This window comes from Nymphalis io, chromosome 7 (assembly GCF_905147045.1).
Source record: "Nymphalis io chromosome 7, ilAglIoxx1.1, whole genome shotgun sequence".
NCBI lineage: Eukaryota > Metazoa > Arthropoda > Insecta > Lepidoptera > Nymphalidae > Nymphalis > Nymphalis io.
In genome coordinates, this window is record NC_065894.1 from 12,422,139 (window position 1) to 12,446,191 (window position 24,053).

General features: G+C 37.2%; 2 pseudogenes; both read right to left on the reverse strand.

Moving 5' to 3' along the window:
• Positions 1 to 503: 503 nt before the first annotated feature.
• On the reverse strand, positions 504 to 1,087 carry LOC126769780 (hepatic leukemia factor-like; annotated as a pseudogene).
• A 56-nt stretch (positions 1,088 to 1,143) lies between these two features.
• Positions 1,144 to 22,719, reverse strand: LOC126769781 (hepatic leukemia factor-like; annotated as a pseudogene).
• Positions 22,720 to 24,053: the final 1,334 nt, after the last annotated feature.

Genomic DNA, 24,053 nt, shown 5'->3' on the forward strand with positions numbered 1-24,053 from the left:
ACCACCTACTCATCAGATATTCTACCGCAAAACAGCGGTACTTGGTATTTTTGTGTTCCGGTTTGAAGGGTGAGTGAGACAGTGTAATTACAGACATAACATCTTAGTTCCCAAGGTTGGTGGCGCATTGGTGATGTAAGCGATGGTTAACATTTCCTATAATGCCAATGTCTATGGGCGTTGGTGATCACTTATCATCAGGTGGCCCATATGCTCGTCCGGCTTCCTATTCTATATAAAAAAAAAGAAACAGTCATGTATTAATCCATTGACGGGGGTGACACCGCGGGATAATAATAATATTAACGTTAAAACAACGTTAGTTTAATTAAGACGATATACTTTAAACATAAAAATTAATCGAACTCTATCGCATTACAATTTACAATAAGCCTTTAGATACTAGGAAGCTGCAAAAACATATTTACTATTATTTATATTACAATTATTTATAAAATCGTAATTCAACGGCACTTTTCACAATCAAATTGCCTTTCAATCATTTAAAACCGACCCTGCTGTTGACAAGGTTGACATACTCGTTCTCTGAGCTTGGGCCTTAATTTCGCAATTCTTTTCTTTAGATATGTCACTTGAAACGCGTGACGAACTTCTCTTAACTTTCGTCTGTCTCTGCTCTGTTTCGCCGCGTAATTGTTTTTTTCTCTCTGCTTCCTGTACGAGTCGTCAGCGTCTCGATTCCTCTGGACCGCTCGCCTCATTCTCGGATTATTTCCAAGTAAGCTGCCTCCATTCTTCTCGGCCATAGCTCGAAATGCATCCTGCTTGAAAAGGCTTGATACTCGGCATCATCAGACAGCGAGTCGACATCTAAGTCCTCTGATTGCGATGTTGAAGGTGCGTTTCTGTAGTTCTAACTCTCGACCGGAGATATTTGGGACGGCGGGATGTTGCACTCATAACAATTGTAAGATCTATTTTCATGTTCTAAACTCGATGGCTCTGATGAATATCTATAGTCAGGAACCTTGGAACCAGGTGTTGAGGTACTGTCTGGTGAGACTTCCTGTTTAACATTTGTAGTTAAGTCCAAAGGTTCCTCCGCGTAGGGGGTCCACAAAGCCATTTTTTAGCATGTGTTGTTTTCTGAACAAATAGTCAGTAAACACTGAATGCAATTTTCTAACGCGTCTGTCTCATTTGTGGGCGTAAAAGGGTGTTGTGGAAGGGGTAATCCTCTACCTGCGGGAGTCGTAACGGGACTGTAGGCGACATAAATATTAAATTTCCCCTTAAACAATAGGATTCTATTACTTTTTTGCTGGGAGTAAGTCAAATATTACAGTTAGGAATGTCCAATGGAATAAAATAAGCAAAGAAATATAATTAGTAATTATTTAAATCAGTTACAGTCTCTTAATGTCATATATTTATAGCGGGATCAAAAAAATGTCCTTATGAATTGTTAGCGTTAACAAAGTCGCGTGCGACATGTTTACTTAGTATAAATTACAGCAGCTTTTGAACTACAGCCGAGAACTTGAGTACATTTTGTTATTTGAGAACCTTTATTTGCCTTTTATACAATTTTATCTTAATTCGAAACCTTTGTTTTTTGCTCTTGTATAGACTGAGCGAGTTGTGTTCAATTTATCGCAATGCGGTCGCTGTAAACAATAGTGACATCATCCGAGTTTTCTGCTTAACACGAAACTGACGCAAAAGCTATCAGTAAATAAATCTTAAACATCACTCCAAGAACAAATTAAACGTTGATATTTGTGAATTGAGTTTATTTTATTTATTTACTGAAATAATTACACCGTCAAGTTATCACTAAGCACTTAAAATTAACAATTAAAAAATATGTACTTACGAATTTATACGTCTTTAAAAATCAAACTTTCACATAAAAAATCAAAAATCAAACCTTCTCAACTAAATTTCGGTGATAAAAGTATGTGTGAGAAGTGAGCTATAAGAACGTAACATAAATGTTATATTTTTAAATACATAATTAGATAAGCATTTTTCAACCCGTCTGTGTTAGACAGTAACTTTCTGTCAAACACAGGACTTAAGTACCTAACTTAACAATCGCTAGGTAAAGACTCGACTTAAACAATTAATTAAGGAGAGAAGGTTTGGAACTCACTTAGACATTACATACAGAAACGTTGCTCTTATACTATATTGAAATTTAATTCATATCGCATCCAAAGAAGCTTTACTTAAAGAACCATATAACAATAAATGTATTATTATTAGGTCCTTACATATGAAATTGGCGTTTTGTACGGGAGGAATATAAAGTTTTTTTTTTTTTTTGTAAAATATATTTAATTAATCAAAATACCGTTGCTATCCATACACTTTTGCCATCTCATAGATCCTTTTACTAAAAAACACCATGGGGGCGAGAATCAATAAACTCTTTGAAGGCGGTTTGGACCTCCGCATCGGAGTTGAATTTTTTTCCTTGTAAGAAGTTGTCCAAATTATATATATTATATATATATAAATAAATATATATATATATATATATATATTATTATATATATATATATATATATATATATATATATATATATATATATATATATATATATATATATATATATATAATAATATATATATTATATATATATATAAAAAATGGTAATTTGTTGGAGACAGGCCCGGGGGGTACGGTGGATGTCGTAGACATTCTAATTGTAGCATTTAACTTAGTGGTTGTTAATTGTACAGTGTGTGTCTTGCGTTGTCGTGAAGCAGCAGTGGCCTAGAGCGATTGACCAGTCTCGGTTGTTTAGTTGCTAGTTCTTCCTTCATGGTTTGCAGTTGCTGACAATAGATATGCCGTAATAGTTTGGCCAGATTTTAAAAAGCTGTAGTGAACGACACCGGCGCTAGTCCACCAAACACTCACAAGTAACTTTTTCTGAGTCAATTTTCGTTTAGGGTAGGATTTGGCTGGGTTTCCAGGGTTTAGCCATAGCGACGAGCGCTTCCGATTATCGTACAGTATCTACTTTTCATCACAAGTAATCATTCGATTTAAAATCCCTTCATTATTGTGTCGGTTGAGCAAAGTAACACAGCAGTCTACGCGTGTTTGCAAGTTCGATTCACTCAGTTCATGAGGTACCCATCGTTCAAGTTTTTTTACTTTCCCGATTTGCTTGAAATGAATTAATACAGTTTTATCACTTACCCCGAAGACTGCAGCTATCTCTGAAGTGCTTTGTGATGGATCCGCTTCCACAATAGCCTTTAATTCTTCATTTTCAACTTTTGTCTCCGACCGTCCACGGGGTTAGTTCTGAACGTCGAAATTTCGTTATCGGTTATTGAAAATTTGAAAAAATACATATCGGAAGCTAAAGTTCAATAAATGACAATATTTAAAGTAATGCATCAACCCAAACAACTGGTTTTTCATGTTTTTGAATAATCTTTTGACCAATTGTAGATGCGTCTCACTTGAAACGTTTAAGGTATTATAACCCTTTCCTGTCACGGGATCAATGTAGGACCACCGTCGGTTTTTATTTATATAATTGCAAAATTTCGACCGGAAGTTACGAGAAAGACGCATCAGTTGGTCCCCTGATGACGCTTCGATGACTTTTATCAAAGCACGCGCTGGACATCATTATCTGTTATGGGAACTCACCATTAGGGCCTTTAAAAAAATTAAATAAGTTTAATTTGAAAGGGACTATTAAGCTTTATGCTTCCGAAAAAGAAAATTTAAATATAGAATAATATACTTTTTGAAATGATTACTATTCATTTAATTGCAGTAATTAAACCAAATTATAAAAAAAATATTTTTAAACACTCATTACTAATTTATTTTTGTTAATTTTCACGAAGTAACACATTTAAATATACAAAAGTCATTTATAGAAAGTTCGTGACAAAACCGTATTCAGTGTATCTCTTCGAAGTTATTTCAAATTGAAATTCATGGAATTTAAATCGTCTGCCGTCCAAAAAAACACTAACGGAAAATAAAATAGATATCAAACACACATTATTGTGAAACAGTTATACCATCCATCTTGAAATATGTCAACAATACAAAATGGTCGAACAGACCACTAAGTTTTGTAAAGGGTTAACACAAATGGCAGGCGCGTGGGCATTCACACGTAACCTGTGCCATTATAATTCATTCTTTAACACAATATAATAAAACTTATATTACCTTAAATGTAATTCTAGCAAAGCATACGCGGCACAATCAATTTTTAACTCTATTTAGAGTTCATACAATAGAGTTCATTTTGGATAATGTGTTCCGAAATAACAGATGCATCTTATTTCCGCGTTGCAACTGTATCAATCACACAATGCGGTAGTTATCGATTACTACATTTACTATACAATGAAGTAATAAGCAGTACGTGCAGGATACATCTTTATACATGTATTTATTATTAACAGTGCCCAACGGTTTAAGCCGCGTTAAGTTTATATTACACATTAAGCAATAACCTAAAGCCCAAGTCCTAAAGCCTAAAAATATTAACGGAAGAAAAATAACGCTTTTTATCACATTTCGAAAGAATTGCAATGATTTCCTGAAAATAATTTTTGTAATTATACTTATCTACCTATATAGGTATACAACGGATTTGGATGATAATTTTAAAGACAAACAGTACATCAGAATATTCTCTATAATAATTATTTTTTTCTTTTTGGCGATTAGACCCGGCAAACTGAGAGACAGACACTACATTTTTATTTATTTTAGAAATTTTAAAAGAAAAGTTATAATAACTTTTAATAAATTTTAAAAATTCTAAATGCAACTTTATTATTAATAATAACTAAATCGATGCATTTGTTTTAGGGGATGATGAATAAGCTAAATAATACTGTGTCCACGCCTTTTTATCAACTATGTAGGTACATAGTTTTGATCGTTATAATTACATATTACATTATTTATTATTATTTATATTGAAGACTTAAATCAATATTAGAAGTATTGTATATAAAGCAAAATTGAAAGTAATTACACTATAAATCATCACCGCGTGGACAAGTTTTATTTATCTTTATAATAAAACATTTTTATTATATTCCACGTCTGGACCGTGATACATGTCCCACGTGGTGAAGGCCCAGATGAGATATTAGGTCTGATCCTGGATGGAAGATGGAGCTTCGGGCAATACTTTGTGCAACTGGGCACGTAGCTCATCAATGCCGCTGCCGTCTTGAGCCACCTCCTACCTAACGTGGGAGGGCCGGAATCACCATGCCGGCACATATACGCCGGAGTGGTGTGTTCCATGGCACTGTATGGAGCACCCATATGGGTGGACGATCTCACTACTAGGAATCTAAGCTACAGCCGGCAAACAAAAAAGTATTTAAAATTTCTGCGATCAGTGACATACTATTTACTCAAAGACATACACAGGTAAGTTATATATATAGAGATATAATTACATTTTATGTGTTCTAATAAACATGTGTCATAGCATTACGTCACATATATATTGTCTACGAGGTATAGACTATAAGTATATACCTTTCTCAATAAATTAACCATATATTACTTTTTTACTCGAATCGGAGTTTTAGATAATTTTCGATATTTTTACATCAAATCACGTTAACTATTGCTTATTATTAGGGTAAAATCATAAATTATAAGCTTAAGTTGCCAACTACATCAATTATGTTTTGTTTCGGCTCCCTTCAATGCTTCTTAGATTCTCGGAGAATGTAAACAATGATGTCGTAAATTGCTAATGGCCAGCCTATATTTTATTCAAAAAAGAAGTGCGTCGGCGAATTTTATTACTACTTGTTTGCCTACTTCAATTTCCAGGTACTAGCGGTAAAAGAGTTATAGCTTCGAGAAGGCTTCTGCTGCCCGTTTTACATGTTGGTTCTTCAAAATAAATCTTTCATTACCTAATATTTTGAACATACGTCTGGACGGGCAGCTCCTATATATAAAGGTATGCGATGTCTAGAAAAGATAAGCTAAACTTATCCAATTAATTTTAAGCCGTGAATAGCTAAACTAAAAGGAATCGAATTTGATTACCTACTCGTATTTATTGTTATTTCGTAATGCTATTTTTGTATTGATCTATATTAATCATCGATAATAAAATTTCACACGTGAATCTCGCTTAGAAACACATTGGCACGAGTCGTTTGCAAATATTATTTTAAGTTTCGGTCAAATGATTGCCACAGAAAGACACGCAACATTTTCAAAGCGATTACATAAAATAGCACTTTAAATATACAAAATCAAATCCAAATACAGACAATTATATTGTACAGTATATTTATAATTATTCCTAATTAAACAAATTTCGGATTATATTATTTTTGAAATATATAAGTATATTATGTAGAGGTCTTTACTTTTATTAATATAATCTAAATTATACATTATTCAAATTACTAAAATACCTTCTGTAGGTAGTGTATGTATAGATGGCGGTAATAAAATCTGTCAGTTTCCTGAATCGCGCTGTCTAGATTCGCTACTGAATATATATAATGTAAAGGTGATTTTGTTAAAATGATCAGACAAAATAAATTATAGTGTGAACAGTGGAAAGCTCTTCCTTAGTTTCATTTACCGTTTGATCCTCGATATTAGTTCGGCGTAAACAGGTAGGTATATTGTAATTTAAGTCGTGTAAGCTAGTCTCTACGCTAATTTAGTGTTTCCGTAGCAAATTAATTTATTATTATTTTTATGTAAACACCATTTTAAAAACAAATAAAATTTAAAAAGAGAAAACATTTTAAAATAAGGACTTTTAAAATAATGTCGAGCGTTTGGTGAAATTGCGAAATTACGAACCATTTGAAACGTTCATGCGAATTGTATCATTTGCATTGTAATATTCGCAATGACACAAAGGGTGCAACCGTTCTCCCGTCGGGACGTTTTCTCTGAAACAGCTCTACTTTCTCTGAGAACAATAGCTGCGTTATCTTCTTCGCCTGCAATAAACCAAAAACTCGGCGGGAGACGAACAAAACGCTTTGCCGATTTGTTAGACATTTTGTTTATAACAAAAAGACATTTTAATAACCACTTATTGTTTTACGATACAATTATGTAAAATGTAGTTTGTACTTGCAAGTCTAAGACAAATAAGGTCGAAGCCGATGCCTTCTATTGTGTTTTGGTTGGGGCTTATTTGATATGAGACATGAACGAAATTGTTTTTGAATTGTAAGATTCGCATACCCATAGATATGATGAAATATGATATTGTTAACTCTTTTTTTATGGTTTTGTATATTATTTTTTTTTTTGTCTTTGTTTCTTTTTTAGTGAATAAAGTTATTTATTATTATTATTATTATCTAAATCGCTAATTAAATTTCATAATCGTAATAAATAAAAGTCTTAGATTATAAATCTAAATAAACCTACATAAAAACGTACTTTTGTAAACGTTTCTTCATAGCTATATCTATATCTATATATTTACTTGCCGGTAGAGCTTTTGGGTGAGCAAGCCCTTCTGGGTAGATACCACACAGTCATCATATATGTAAGTACATATTCTTTGTATTGTTGTGTTCTGGTTTGAAAGGTGAATGAGCCAGTGTACTACAGGCACAAGGTTGGTGGCGCATTGGCGATCTATAAGCGGTGGTAACCACTTGCCATCCAGGCGGCCCGCTCGCCCACCTGTTACCTTATACAATAAAATATATATTATGTAAGGAACATATGAAATTGGCGTTTTGTACGGGAGGAATATATAGTAATTTTTTTATTGTAAATTATATTTAATTAATCAAAGTATATATATATATAGGCCTCTGCATCTTTGACAGATGATTTAAGCGGCATCGCGAAGGCACTTGCGTTCATGACTGAAAAGACCAATGCGAGAGAGGATCCTCCGGCCGCACTTCCGACAAGTGTATGCGCCCCCAGATGGGCGGGGGAAATGTCACAGCGTCAACGTCTAGCTGTAAGGCTTGTGTTCCGTTCACCCAGGCGGAACAAGTTAACGCTGAGGCGGATCAGTACCTTATTGATCGGGGGCTGCCCGACTTAAAGCAGGCGGTAACTGATCAATGGATCTACGATGGATCCTCCTACTGTCAAGAGTGGCCCCTGGCGTCCGTACTTACGCCTATTCGTGCTGACTTATAACCGGTGACTGCCACTCTCCGTGTTGTTTTCCACCTGCAAAACAGGTGAGCGAAGTGTCCTCTCCGTGGATGCTGCTACGCCTGGGCCAGGCGACTTTATGGCAACACGGGCTTGCCCAGTACCCATGCCACCCTCTCCTCCTCCCCAGCAGGATCCGCAGGAATGACGAGTCAATACGTGTGGTGCTGGTTTGGCCGCAGGTGACTGGCTTACGCCTAAACGGAGGCACCGCTCCGGGTTTAATATTAGTTTTCCTTCTTCTTTGGCGTGACGCTGGGATAATTTTGGGAAACAGCGTAACAAGGAGAGGGGTGAGGATACTGTGATCACGGAAGATACAGGAATGTGCCACTAGTAGCTAGAGCAGTCCGGGGTCGCGTACCCGTAGTGATTCCAACCAGCTATCGGACAGATAACTGGTAGATCCACCCTCTGGACAAAATCAAAGTATGCACCGTTGTTATCTATGCACTTTTGCCATCTCATAGGTAGTTCATTGATCCCTTTACTAAAAAAACCATGGGGGCGAGAATCAATAAACTCTTTGAAGGCGGTTTGGACCTCCGCATCGGAGTTGAATTTTTTTTCTTGTAAGAAGTTGTCCAAATTCCGGAAAAAATGGTAATCTGTTGAAGACAGGCCCGGGGGGTTCGGGGGATGTCGCAGACATTCTAATTGTAGCATTTAACTTAGTGGTTTTTAATTGCACAGTGTGTGTCTTGCGTTGTCGTGAAGCAGCAGTGGCCTAGAGCGATTGACCAATCTCGGTTGTTTAGATGCTAGTTCTTCCTTCATGGTTTGCAGTTGCTGACAATAGATATCTGCCGTAATCGTTTGGCCAGATTTTAGAAAGCTGTAGAGAACGACACCGGCGCTAGTCCACCAAATACTCACAAGTAACTTTTTCTGAGTCAATTTTCGTTTAGAGTAGGATTTGGCTGGGTTTCCAGGGTTCAGCCATAGCAACGAGCGCTTTCGATTATCGTACAGTGTCCACTTTTCATCACAAGTAATGATTCGATTTAAAATCCCTTCATTATTTTGTCGGTTGAGCAAAGTAACACAGCAGCCGACGCGTGTTTGCAAGTTCGAATCGTTCAAGTTTTTTTACTTTCCCGATTTGCTTGAAATGAATTAATACAGTTTTATCACTTACCCCGAAGACTGCAGCTATCTCTGAAGTACTTTGTGATGGATCCGCTTCCACAATAGCCTGTAATTTTTCATTTTCCACTTTGGTTTTCGGCCGTCCACGGGGTTGGTTCTGAAGGTCGAAATTTCCAGAAAGAAAACGTTAAAACCAAAAACGCGCAGTGCTTTCTTTTGCGATACCAGCGCCGTACACATCATTAATCCTTCGAGCTGTTTCTGCAGCACTGGTGCCACGGTAGAACTCGTACTCGTTAATATACCCATATTTCATGTTTTCCATTGTGCGGTAATAAACGACGCCAAAGAAAAAATAATGAGGAAAAAACAAATGAATGACTGTTTTCAAAAGTCAAATGTACCAGCTAAATGAATTTATAAATTTGAATTTGGATTCCTTAATCAAAGAGGAAATATGTGAGGAAATCGATGCTCATGCAAATAGACATGAGTCCAGAGATCTCTACCATAAAATTCGATCCATCACAAAGACACTTCCTTCCAAGACCTGGGCCATTGAAGATAGTGATGGTAGAGAAGTCAATGAGTTAAACCACATAACTGACATTTTCAAGAGATATTGCCAGTCCTTGTTCCAGGACAACCAGTCGAAAAACTTTCCTGATACAGAGCCCGGAAATGAAAACCTAGAGCCAGACATTCTTCGATCGGAAGTAAAAGCCGTCATTATGCATCTAAAGAAGGGGAAAGCTACAGGAAGAGACGCTATACCGATCGAAACTATAAGAGCCTTAGGCGACATATATATGTGTCAATATCTTCCACAACATATGCAACAAGATATGGCATTCAGGAACATGGCCAACAGAATGGTCTCACACGGCTTACGTTCCTTTGCACAAGAAGGGTTCAACTAAGAAGTGTAGCAACTACCGCCTTATAGCCCTCATATCTCATGCTAGTAAAATCCTGCTACACATAATCAATGAACGACTGAAGAACTTTCTGTCCAAGGAAGTTGCACCAGAAGAAGCCGGTTTTGTAAAAGGAAGGGGTACACGTGAGCAGATCCTCATTGTTCGCCAGATAATAGAGAAGCCTACTTATATTTGCTTTGTTGACTTCTCAAAGGCATTTGACTCAGTAAATGGCCCAAACTATGGAGGGTGTTACTGGACATGGGTACACCGAAACACTTAGTTCATCGTCTTAGGCGTCTTTACGAAGATGGGACTGCATCCGTGCGGACGGATGATGTTTTATTTGAAGACTTTCATCCCAGCGCTGGAGTCCGCCAAGGATGCATAATATCACCGCTCTTGTTCAATGCTTACACAGAACTGGTAATGCGCACTGCGCTTGAGGACTGGAGTGACGGTGTTGCAGTTGGTGGGCGCAATATTACAAATTTGCGCTATGCCGTCGACACGACCCTGTTTGCGTCTGACGCAGTTCATATGGAAGAATTGCTTCTTAAAATGGAGCGCATATGCCAAGAATTCGGATTAAAGCTTAACCGCAGTAAAACGAAGATGATGATTGACCGAGGCCGGGCAAAAAAAAACTCGCCTGAGATCACTCAGATTGCGAACTGTGAGGTCGTCCGATCCTATATATATCTGGGAGCTTTAATATCGAATAATGGCGGATGCGTAGATGAGGTCAAGCGATGTATGGCAATTACGAGAACTGCAATGGAGAAGCTGAAGAAAATATGGAGGAACAGAAACATTACCAAAGCAACCAAGATCCGGCTCGTAGAAACGCTTGTTTTCCCCATATTTCTATACGCTGCGGAGACGTGGACTTTGCGGCGAAAAAAAGTCGAAAAAAAGAAGATCGATACTATGGAGATGTGGTGCTGGAGACGAATGCTAAGAGTTTCGTGGACCGAATTTCGCACCAATATCTCCATTCTTCAAGAACTCGGCATCAAACAGCGTCTTTCGGCGCTGGTTCGAAAGCGCATACTAACTTTTTTTGGACACGTCTCCCGGCAAGGAAATAACTCCATAGAGCGCCTTGTCATTCAAGGCAAGGTGGATGGCAACAGACCACGTGGAAGGACGCCCATGCGATGGACCGACCAAATAAAAACAACTGTTGGCGGTCCCTTGCATGAATGCACGAGGCTTACCACTAACAGGGACATATGGCGAAGGCTCGTGAGGCGAATAACATCTGCGCCGAATAATTCATGATACTTCATGGCGACCACGACCGCTCTGACAAGAGTGTCACGACGAAGAAGGAACCAAAAAGGAGATATTTCAGATCAAAGTGGTCAGTACGACAAAACGCTAATTTCATATGTAAGGACCTATTATTATTTATTATAGAGGATATTATGGATACCAAGAATAAATTAAAGCTATGAATATTATACTAATAAAATATAACTTTTTGTGCTATTATGTACAGTACACAGTTTTGTCATTACAGTAGCTTTATGATGATAGCCGAAATGACTGAAATATGACGTCAGCTCATTTATCTTTCCGCATTTATTAGCGAATATTTTAAATTTTGCTGATTAATAAATTTAAACCACATGTTAAAAATAGGCATATATTACAATACGAGTTTTTTTTTTAAATATGCGCGGGGATGGCATATGACTACTCCACCTGATGGTAAGTGGTAGTAGAGTCCAAACGCGACGACGGCCAGTACAGTCGGGAAGAATGTTCTGTACTAGCCGTCCCCGCTTTGCCGGCCCGCAAGATGCCTCTTCACGCCTCGTTTGAAGGAACCCGGGTTGTAAGAGGAGGGCAACACGTGAGCTGGTAAGGAATTCCATGTTTTGGTAGTGCGACACAGAAAGGAGTTGCCAAATTTCTTTGTGTGCGATGGAATTGATGTCACAGTTAGGCGGTGACATCGAGAACCAGCTCGCGTGGACTTAAGAAGGAAGGGGGAAGCAGGAATTAGAGAGAATAATTCCTCAGAGCACTCGCCGTGATACAGTCGATAGAAAGCGCTCAGTGCTGCTATCTCGCGACGCAATTGTAAAGGTTCAAGGGTGTTTGTGACCTTTACGTCGCCAATAATGCGTACTGCACATCGCTGCAACCGGTCCAAGGCCTCCAGTGGGTACTTAGCGGAGCCATCCCAAAGGTGCGAGCAATATTTATAACGAAGCAGTTTTTAAAATAGCCTCGATGTAATCCCTTGGACTAAGGTCGCAGCGAACGTCCATCCGCAGCATGGCGATTTTGCTTTTTATCATCAGCGGTGTGCCACAGAGGAAGGGAAGAGGGGAAAATGGTGACTTTTTCGCTGTGAGAGCGCAAACCTGTGTTTTCTTGGCATTAAACTCAACAAGATTATCAGAACCCCATTTGGCGATGAGCTCTAATGTCCTATCGAGTTCAATGACAAGATTCTTCCGCCTCTCCTCAGTTTCCGTCCGCCCAGCCACTGCGCGTCCGTGGTATCCACCATGCACTGTACTATCGTCTGCATAGCAATGTATGTTCCCAAGAGAGAGCATATCATTGATATGCAAAAGGGAGAGTGTGGGAGATAGCACAGATCCCTGGGGGACCCCAGCATTCACTACATAGAATTGTGAAGCGCAACCATCTACTAAAACACGAAGGCTACGCTTGTGTAGGAAGCTGGCAATCCTGGTGCATAGCTGAGCAGGCAGACCATATGCCGGTAGCTTGGAGAGAAGACTTCTGTGACAGACCCTGTCGAAAGCCTTGGAGATATCGAGGCTGACAGCCAACGATTCTCCATGCTTGTCGATAGCTTCACCCCAGAGGTGTGTTACGTACGCTAGAGGAACACCTGTGGACCGTTTTGGTCGAAACCCGTACTGACGATCATTAATTAGACAGCGATCTTCTAGGTAATGGATCAATTGGTTGTTAAGAATCCGTTCCATCACCTTTCAAATTACTGAGGTGATAGCTATTGGTCGATAATTTGCCGGGTCAGACCGATCCCCTTTTTTGGGAACCGCTTGCACATTAGCTCTTCTCCAAGCCTCCGGCACACATCCCGAAGAGAGAGAAAGTTGGAACAGGCGCGTTAACACAGAAGACAGCTCCGCCGCGCACTTCTTCAGCACTATGGTTGGTATTCCATCGGGACCGCTAGCTTTCCGTATATCAAGTGATTGCAGCTCCGCACGCACATCACGTTGCCTGATTTTGATGTCAGGCATCGTGTGGCCATATGAAGGTATTGTTGGTGGCAGCGCACTACAATCATCGATCACGGAGTTGTCGGCGAAGAGTTTAGCCAGGAGATCGGCTTTCTCCTGCGGACTGTGAGCTAGCGATCCGTCCGGATTTCTGAGCGGTGGAAATCGTTTTGCAATGCGAGGAATCCTAGGATGCGAAATAAGGTCATGACCAATCTGTACAATGCGCTGTGCATCCGCTCTCGTGTATGCCTTCCTACAGGACTTGGAATTTTCATTGTAGTTTGCTTTCAGTGTGTCAATGTTAGATGCCCCGCTAACGCAGCCGTTGATTCACGCGCGATATGCCGCCTGCTTAGATAATACAGCGTCGGCACATTCACGAGTTAACCAACGGTAACGCGTACCCTACTGATGAGATCTGAGCTAGGAATGTAGTATTCCATTCCTAACATGATCTCATCAGCAACAACAGCGGCACTAGCTGTCGGGTCATTCCCACTGAAGCAACGTTCCTTCCATGGGACTGACGCATAGTAATCGCGCATACCGTCCCATTCTGCCGACTTATACTGCCAAACGCGACGTTTGCATTCCGCTGATGGCGGCAGCTTGGCCTGTGGCACTTTGGTAGATATAAGGCCGTGATCCGAAGAACCAAGTGGAGCTTGAACCACAACCACAACGAGTTAATATTTGTTTATTTACAGGCAGGATAGGTACAAATTTAATTGTTTTTTATTAACTTTACCATGTAACCAACTTAATAAATGAAAACCTTCCTGGGACATTACCAACAAATAATATTCCACAATTCGGTAATTCTTATAATAATAAATGAACACTTCTTGTAAAAAAAACGTACAGCGCGGAAATGCAGTCTGCATTATGGGCAGCTTTGCGTCGGGTGGGAATTGGGTGGTACTATTTTAAATTTGACTTAAACAATAAAAAAAAATTGACATTGTTATATTTCTGTGTTAACGTGTAAAACATGTTAACTTAGATATAATATTTATGTTTCAATGTAATATTAAATAAATTTAGTTGATGTAATGAAATAAACAAAGTCAGTAGAAAAAAAAAATTTACTTGACCTATTAATAAATTTAAATCGCATGTCAAAAAGTAATTAATAAAGAAAAATTATTTACTTAATAAAAGACTATATCGATTATAAAGAAAACATTAGTATCCGTTGATTTTCATACCGGATAACTAATAAATTTAATTGTATTTAATTCATATTCCATCGATTTCCTTACAATAAAGTTAAAAGTAAATTTGCACAGCAACAATATAACAGTCTCGTACCTAGATTTTATAAAAAATACTCAATTTTCAAGAATAAAGGACATTACCCAATTAAAAGGCAAAACTAAAACATGGTTGAAACAACTTAATTATGAAGACGTTGAGAAACTATTAACTACCTCATAAATGAACATTCACATCACACGCTCAATTATAGCACACATACACACATTTATGCAGTCACGCGCACACGGTTTGGATTAACTTCCAATAATTAGTAATAAGACCCTTTGTAATACTTTTTAATAATTGAATGGGACGGAACTGACTTCTGACGCACGGGTAACGCCAGTTCAGGAGTCAGGGCTACTTTTTATAATATGTATGTATTGGATAACAATAAAGTTTTATTATTAATATACCTAAATAAAAAAAAAACTAACTTGGTGGAAAAGAGTACTTAACTATTGAGTTTGTTGTCAGTTCTTCTCGTTAGAATCTATATTCAATATAATATTATTTCGGATAAAGATGCTGTATGTATAAGAAGGAATAATGCATGTCATTTTTGTAGAGTATGGTCAGTGCCCACACTTAAAGGATTAATATTCGCAACACAGGCAGGTGTTACCGTTGACTGATGTTGCCTCATAATTTTAATATCTAATGTAAATATCACACCGCGTCTTATATAATATAATTTTGTGACAGCTGTCGCTATGTTATCTAATACTGGAAGGCTTTTAACGTGTAGTTACTGAAATTCCGTAGGAGCTAAAGAATAAAACATTGCAATCAAATAACCAATTAGAATATCCGATTGACCAAGATATATATCTATAATTAATTACATACATTCAGGTACACGAGTATGCTCACAAAAAGGTTTGAACTAATAAAGAGTTCTTAATAATTAGCATTAAGATTTTATTGTACGATAGCGTTGTTTAATTAATGCGACAAAAGCTTCATGTTTCACATAAGTAAGGAGGAAAGTTTAAATATTAGTATTTGTAGGTAGCTTAATAACTAACGTTTTAAAAATACCTATTAATCATAAAAGATTGAAGATGGCCCAGTCGTTACAACACCTGCACCTCAGCCGAGCATTGGGACGTTTTACAGGCTGTTACTTCGTTATCACTTATTTAATTAGAAAAGTGTATTTCTATTGAACATTTTTGAATAATAAATGACGAGAATGAATTCTACCTTGTAAGAGAAGTAAACGAATTAGCATTTGGTCGAATGAGCGAGACCACCGTAACTGTATTGTAAAGGATTTTTTTAATCTGTCGCTATTGTGCAAGTATTAAGAACAGATAACGTGGCTAATACTTTTGTCAACCAAGATACACTAAGCAATTGTGCCAGTTACCATTGTATTTTTATCTACTGCATTTTGTCAGTTTTTTGTATTAATACTTTAAGACTAGTTATTTAAATTGTAGGGACTTACTTGAAGTTGCATAAATACCCACAGGATCACAATAATTTCTAAAACTATATTTTTAAATGAATAATTCATTGGTAATGATACGCAAATATAATAAATGGAGAATAGAAAAAGATAAAAAATAAGATCATTATGGTTATAATATTCAGATTTAAATTTTTATCCAGAATTTAGCGTATACAAGTTATAACTTACTTTCTTTATCAATATGAAGAAAAGCTAAAAAATAAATAATTTTATTAACCAAAATTTGAAGATGTTGATGTCCTCCTAATAGATTTCAGGCACGGCAGCCAATCTCAACAGATTAGCTAACGGCGCAGGACATATTATAGTGCACAAGTGCGTGCGCAAACACAGGTGCATTCTCTATTCCCTCACTCTCATAATCCGACACGACCGGAAAGAATTCAGGCGCAGGACCAACAGTTTTACGTGCTCTTTGAGGCACGGGAGTGTACACACTTCCAACTTCCAGACTCCGGGAAGCTACTGAGAATCTTTGACTGAAAAACTCCCTAACTTTTTATCGGCCCTACCTGGAATTTGAACCCAGGATCTCGGGTTCTGCGGCCTTATATCTAGCCACTAGACCAACGAGGCAGTCTATATTACTATCACTACACACTCGTACTTACCATCATTATACATTTTCATAAGTATTTAATCTGAACCACTGGTCATTATTCATTCCGGTATCTCAACAGAGATTAATAACTGATAAACAAACGGTGTCTAACGCTCCTGTCTAAAGTATTGAAAAAACATAACGAGCGTACAAATGTGTATTCTTTGCATTTAAGAAAACCGTACAAATACCTATTTAATTTTTTTATGTTTCAAAATAAATAATAAGAGTATTTGAAATTGTTGTCCCTCTAATACATATTGGTCACATCGAATCTTTATCATCTTTGTCTGTATCCACAATTAATTTTATTTATAAAATTAAAAATAACTTATTTATTGAGTTAATATGAATATTTCCGAGTTGTCAAAACGAAAACAAGCATTATTTGTTCGTTCGTTCGTTCATTATTGATAACAATTAAATTCAAATGTTAGTAATTTAGTTAATATAGGCAAGAATAAGGCACACATTAGTTTTTATTTCAACAAAATCGGTTGTATCTATCAAAAGTTATAATAACTTAAAGATTACGTACATATATACGTAAAAACAATTTAACGTGGATAAAATAGCGAGTCGCAGCTATTTAGAACATAAATCAGTAATGCAAGTGACGACCCTTCTTATTCCATTCTTAGAAATATTACATAAAAACGTTTGGAGCTTACACATATCAAAAAGAGAAAATCAAGAAATCCGCTCAATGGAAATCCTTTCGCCAAGATATGCTGACATACTTCTATTCTTTCATATCCGGTTACTATATTTAAAAAAAAACAATTCGTTTTGCCTTATGCATGAATAAAAAACATTTAAAAAATAACGTTCCGTAAGTATTGAAGTCATATCAAAATTATCGGTTACAGATGTAAAAAAATAATTCGTTAAATATAGAAACCGGGCTATAACAAACTCACTGGTGTTTTACTAATATTGTCCCTTCAGAAACACTCTCCATACTAAACTAACATTAAACAAAATTGGAAGAAAATAATTCTATAAAAATACCTAATACACGCAGTATTAGGTATTTTTTAAATTATTAATTTACAATTTTCAGTTAAATGTCACTATTAATATGGTCAGGCGCGCTTGTGTGAATACCACTCATTAGTTTACCGCCTCATATCAATAATTTGTATCGTTCTTTGTGTCGTATATCGTTTGTTTTGTAGAGTTAAGAAGCTAGGTAAGGAACAGGCAAATAGGACATTACATCTTAGATTCCAGTCTGCGATACAAATATAAAATTAAAAAAAAAATTTTGAAACACCACTCTCAACTTTAGGATGTAATTGTAACATATGAACAAGGGATGCCAAAACTTACTGCTATGAACAGCGCATTAGAAATATGCATAAAAGACAATGTGCACAAATATCTCTTATATTATGAAGGTTTTTATTTACCCATACGGAATATTAAGATATATATTTTTACATAGTCTCCTAACAATGTGTTTTACAAAACCTCGATTATTTAGCTAAATCGAGTAAATCTGTACCAAGCATATAAGCATCACTGAATATTCGTGTGTTTAATTTGTGTTTTTAATACAGTGCTTTACTTTGAAGTAAAATAACGTGAAAAACCTACAAGTGTATGTGTGTGTGTATTCACGAACAGTCGACGGAGCAACGTGATGAATTAAGCTCCAAACCTTCTCATTAAAGCATAACCCAGAACCCCTGTTATGTTTCCCTAAACAGGCTCTTACTTTTAGTTAAATAAGGAACATAATTTCAGGGTGTGATACTGAAAACCTTGATCAGAAAACCCAAGAAGCCGAACTCCGCTAACCGTAAATGCGTGCTCGTGCGTCTCTCCAGCGGGCGAGAGATGATCGCCTACGTGCCGGGCATCGGACACAACCTGCAGGAACACAATATCGCAGGTGAGTGATGTGGTTCATCATGACAAATGGAGCAGTCGCCATAATACTGCAGCACATCTTGACTATAAATATACTTAGCTATAGATCTTTTTACAATTACAAAGGTGAGTGAGCCAGTGTAAATGCAGGCAAAAGATATATATCTCTGTTCCCATTATTGGTGCGTTGACGATGTAAGGAATAGTTAATATTTTCAAAATTCATGGGCGATGGTGACTACTTATCAACCTTGTGATTAGCTTTATAAGCGATCCATCAAACTAACCAAAAACCAAATGGATTAATATTAAACTTAACAAGTATCTGCTGCGTCTGCCACCAATAATGTATGATGAATTTGGGTTGGTTATCAATTTCAGAGTTAAAGATTGTCCCGGTGTGAAGCTGAAATGCGTCCGAGGTAAATTCGACTTGCCGCACGTCATCAAGCAGAAAGTATAGTAGTCTGTTATATCCAGTTGTGTAAGGTTATTTGTAGCGAAATAAATCTAGTTTAAGTACAGGAATTAGTTTTATTTTTAGATTTCTTAACCTAAAAATAACTTTAATTAAGAAGCTAATATAACACTAATGTTCGCGCGGTGGATTATTGAAAATTTGAGTAGTACATATATGAATTTGCAAGTTTCGTACTGTTATTTTTTCACTCTTATTTCCATTTATTTATTGATATCATTCCGTGTGCATCTTAATAGCTAATAAACATAACACAAATCGTTTGATGAACAGAGGCAAAAAAAATATTGAACGGTTTCGTATTTGCTTTTAAACATTTTATATTGATTATCTACAAATTAAAAATACACTAAACCCATTTAAAGTAAATATAAAAGTAAATTATGTATATCTATCGATCATCTTTGAATACACAATAAACACTCATTCTGAACCCGATTGGTCGGAAAGAAGCAAAAAGCGGCGCTTGCGCAAGCCGCACCCATTCTATTGTAACTTAATGGTATGTACTTAACTTTTTATTCAATGGGGACTTGAATGGGGTTAAGCTCGGTAGTCCAACTTATCTTTATGATACAAGATAGAAAAATCTATTGAAGATATTTGACTCGATATAGATATTGTTAGTGTAAACTTCAAATTGATTATAACTTTCTATGATTTTGTAACAAAACTAAAAGGTTTTAAATAATTAAAAGGTCAATTTATGTTTGGTCATTTATTAAATTTATTTCAACTTACAATTCTTTAGAGAATAATATTCTGCAAGTATACTATTTATAAGATTGCACAAACATCATTGCACAAACACCTTAGAGTTTAGAACTTATAGTTCAAAATAAAAAAAATTAAACACTATTATAATTCTAAATCTCTAAAGGAACGTCTGGTCACACACTATACACCTATTCGAAGACAGCAGACGTATGATCTTAGACAGGTCTTTTTTCAAATAAGTGACCTTGAGTGAATTGTAGATCTCTCGTAGTTTTCTCCTGTCACGGCTCTGCTTTGCAGCAAAATTATTCCTCTCTCTCTGTTTTCTATAAAAATCGTCGGCGTTCTGATTAGTTTGCACGGCACGACGCATTCTCGGATTATTACCGAGCAACGACCCTCCGTTCTTTTCGGCCATTGCTCTGAGGGCTTCCCTCTCGAACGCAAGGTAGTCCGGATCGTCTGATAGAGCGTCTACATCTATCATATAACTTGGACGCTTTTTTTTTGTCTGATACCGGAGACTTGGGTGGCGAAAATACGCACGTACTCCTTGAGACACTCATCGATTGCGACATATTTGTACTCGAAGACGCAGGCGCTGGTTCAACAACGGGCACGTACATGGGCTGGACATACCCGATGTATGGGTACGGTTCAACACTGTGTTGCACTGTGCTTATACACGGATACGGTGGAAGCTCCGTTGGACGCTTTTTTTTTTTGTCTGATCCCGGAGACTTGGGTGGCGATATCAAGCACGTACTTATATAATTATTAGTCGATTGCTGCAACCCGGAACTCGAAGGCCCAGGCGATGGTTCAACAACGGGCACGTACATGGGCTGGACATACCCGATGTATGGGTACGGTTCAACACTGTATTGCACTGTGCTTATACACGGATGCGGTGGAAGCTCCGTATTTGTTTGCGATGTCGTTTCACGTGTACTATTTACAGATAGATCTAATGCTGAGTCCTCAGCGTATGGTGTCCAGAGAGCCATGATTACTTTAGTTAGTACGGTTAGTAGTTACGGTTGACTGCGAGTAACTAATGATGTTGTTGGTCGCCCCGGTCTTTTATTCTCGGGGGTGTGGTCTAATTGTGCAGGGCACCCCCACCCCGCTGCACGGGTTACTTCCGCTACCTGAACCAACGGGACACATCGGAAGAACAATGGGGTGACTTTCGGTCTATTATGAGAGTTGCGTAGAATTTGCGTTTGCTATTAATTTGCTACTCAAGCTTGCTTGTTTTTGACACAATAGATAGAAAAATGTGAAGGTTGATTACAATGATATCATGATGTCACAATTTTCTGATACAATATCGCGAAATGTTTTCAAATAATTTCTTCATTTTATTGTATGTACGATGCTCTACGTGTTCTTTGGTTTCATACTGATATTAATTTAAGTAATTTATTATAACCATTGCAGAAAAAATTGTTGGAGAATATGATTTTAGTTGCAACATTCGGTCAAATAGAAGTTAAACCATTCGTGAATAATGAAAGATAATTCGAACGATTCATAAATGTTATTCATGCAAGAACAGGAAGCAAATGACACCGTATGGCTCCTCTCCGGATGTAACTGTATTTAATTTTATATATATTAAGTTTTAGCCGACAACGCAGTCACGGAAAATTATGTACAACCTTGTAATACTCCAAGTATACTATTTATAAGATTGCACAAACATCATTGCACAAACACCTTAGAGTTTAGAACTTATAGTTCAAAATAAAAAAAATTAAACACTATTATAATTCTAAATCTCTAAAGGAACGTCTGGTCACACACTATACACCTATTCGAAGACAGCAGACGTATGATCTTAGACAGGTATTTTTTCAAATAAGTGACCTTGAGTGAATTGTGGATCTCTCGTAGTTTTCTCCTGTCACGGCTCTGCTTTGTAGCAAAATTATTCCTCTCTCTCTGTTTTCTATAAAAATCGTCGGCGTTCTGATTAGTTTGCACGGCACGACGCATTCTCGGATTATTACCGAGCAACGACCCTCCTTTCTTTTCGGCCATTGCTCTGAGGGCTTCCCTCTCGAACGCAAGGTAGTCCGGATCGTCTGATAAAGCGTCTACATCTATCATATAACTTGGACGCTTTTTTTTTTCGTCTGATACCGGAGACTTGGGTGGCGAAAATACGCACGTACTCCTTGAGACACTCATCGATTGCGACATATTTGTACTCGAAGACGCAGACGCTGGTTCAACAACGGGCACGTACATGGGCTGGACATACCCGATGTATGGGTACGGTTCAACACTGTGTTGCACTGTGCTTATACACGGATGCGGTGGAAGCTCCGTATTTGTTTGCGATGTTGACAAGGTTGACATACTCGTTCTCTGAGCTTGGGCCTTAATTTCGCAATTCTTTTCTTTAGATATGTCACTTGAAACGCGTGACGAACTTCTCTTAACTTTCGTCTGTCTCTGCTCTGTTTCGCCGCGTAATTGTTTTTTTCTCTCTGCTTCCTGTACGAGTCGTCAGCGTCTCGATTCCTCTGGACCGCTCGCCTCATTCTCGGATTATTTCCAAGTAAGCTGCCTCCATTCTTCTCGGCCATAGCTCGAAATGCATCCTGCTTGAAAAGGCTTGATACTCGGCATCATCAGACAGCGAGTCGACATCTAAGTCCTCTGATTGCGATGTTGAAGGTGCGTTTCTGTAGTTCTAACTCTCGACCGGAGATATTTGGGACGGCGGGATGTTGCACTCATAACAATTGTAAGATCTATTTTCATGTTCTAAACTCGATGGCTCTGATGAATATCTATAGTCAGGAACCTTGGAACCAGGTGTTGAGGTACTGTCTGGTGAGACTTCCTGTTTAACATTTGTAGTTAAGTCCAAAGGTTCCTCCGCGTAGGGGGTCCACAAAGCCATTTTTTAGCATGTGTTGTTTTCTGAACAAATAGTCAGTAAACACTGAATGCAATTTTCTAACGCGTCTGTCTCATTTGTGGGCGTAAAAGGGTGTTGTGGAAGGGGTAATCCTCTACCTGCGGGACTCGTAACGGGACTGTAGGCGACATAAATATTAAATTTCCCCTTAAACAATAGGATTCTATTACTTTTTTGCTGGGAGTAAGTCAAATATTACAGTTAGGAATGTCCAATGGAATAAAATAAGCAAAGAAATATAATTAGTAATTATTTAAATCAGTTACAGTCTCTTAATGTCATATATTTATAGCGGGATCAAAAAAATGTCCTTATGAATTGTTAGCGTTAACAAAGTCGCGTGCGACATGTTTACTTAGTATAAATTACAGCAGCTTTTGAACTACAGCCGAGAACTTGAGTACATTTTGTTATTTGAGAACCTTTATTTGCCTTTTATACAATTTTATCTTAATTCGAAACCTTTGTTTTTTGCTCTTGTATAGACTGAGCGAGTTGTGTTCAATTTATCGCAATGCGGTCGCTGTAAACAATAGTGACATCATCCGAGTTTTCTGCTTAACACGAAACTGACGCAAAAGCTATCAGTAAATAAATCTTAAACATCACTCCAAGAACAAATTAAACGTTGATATTTGTGAATTGAGTTTATTTTATTTATTTACTGAAATAATTACACCGTCAAGTTATCACTAAGCCTTAAAATTAACAATTAAAAAATATGTACTTACGAATTTATACGTCTTTAAAAATCAAAGTTTCACATAAAAAATCAAAAATCAAACCTTTTCAACTAAATTTCGGTGATAAAAGTATGTGTGAGAAGTGATCTATAAGAACGTAACATAAATGTTATATTTTTAAATACATAATTAGATAAGTATTTTTCAACCCGTCTGTGTTAGACAGTAACTTTCTGTCAAACACAGGACTTAAGTACCTAACTTAACAATCGCTAGGTAAAGACTCGACTTAAATAATTAATTAAGGAGAGAAGGTTTGGAACTCACTTAAACATTACATACAGAAACGTTGCTCTTATACTATATTGAAATTTAATTCATATCGCATCCAAAGAAGCTTTACTTAAAGAACCATATAACAATAAATGTATTATTATTAGGTCCTTACATATGAAATTGGCGTTTTGTACGGGAGGTATATAAAGTATTTTTTTTTTTTTGTAAAATATATTTAATTAATCAAAATACTGTTGCTATTCATACACTTTTGCTATCTCATAGATCCTTTTACTAAAAAACACCATGGGGGCGAGAATCAATAAACTCTTTGAAGGCGGTTTGGACCTCCGCATC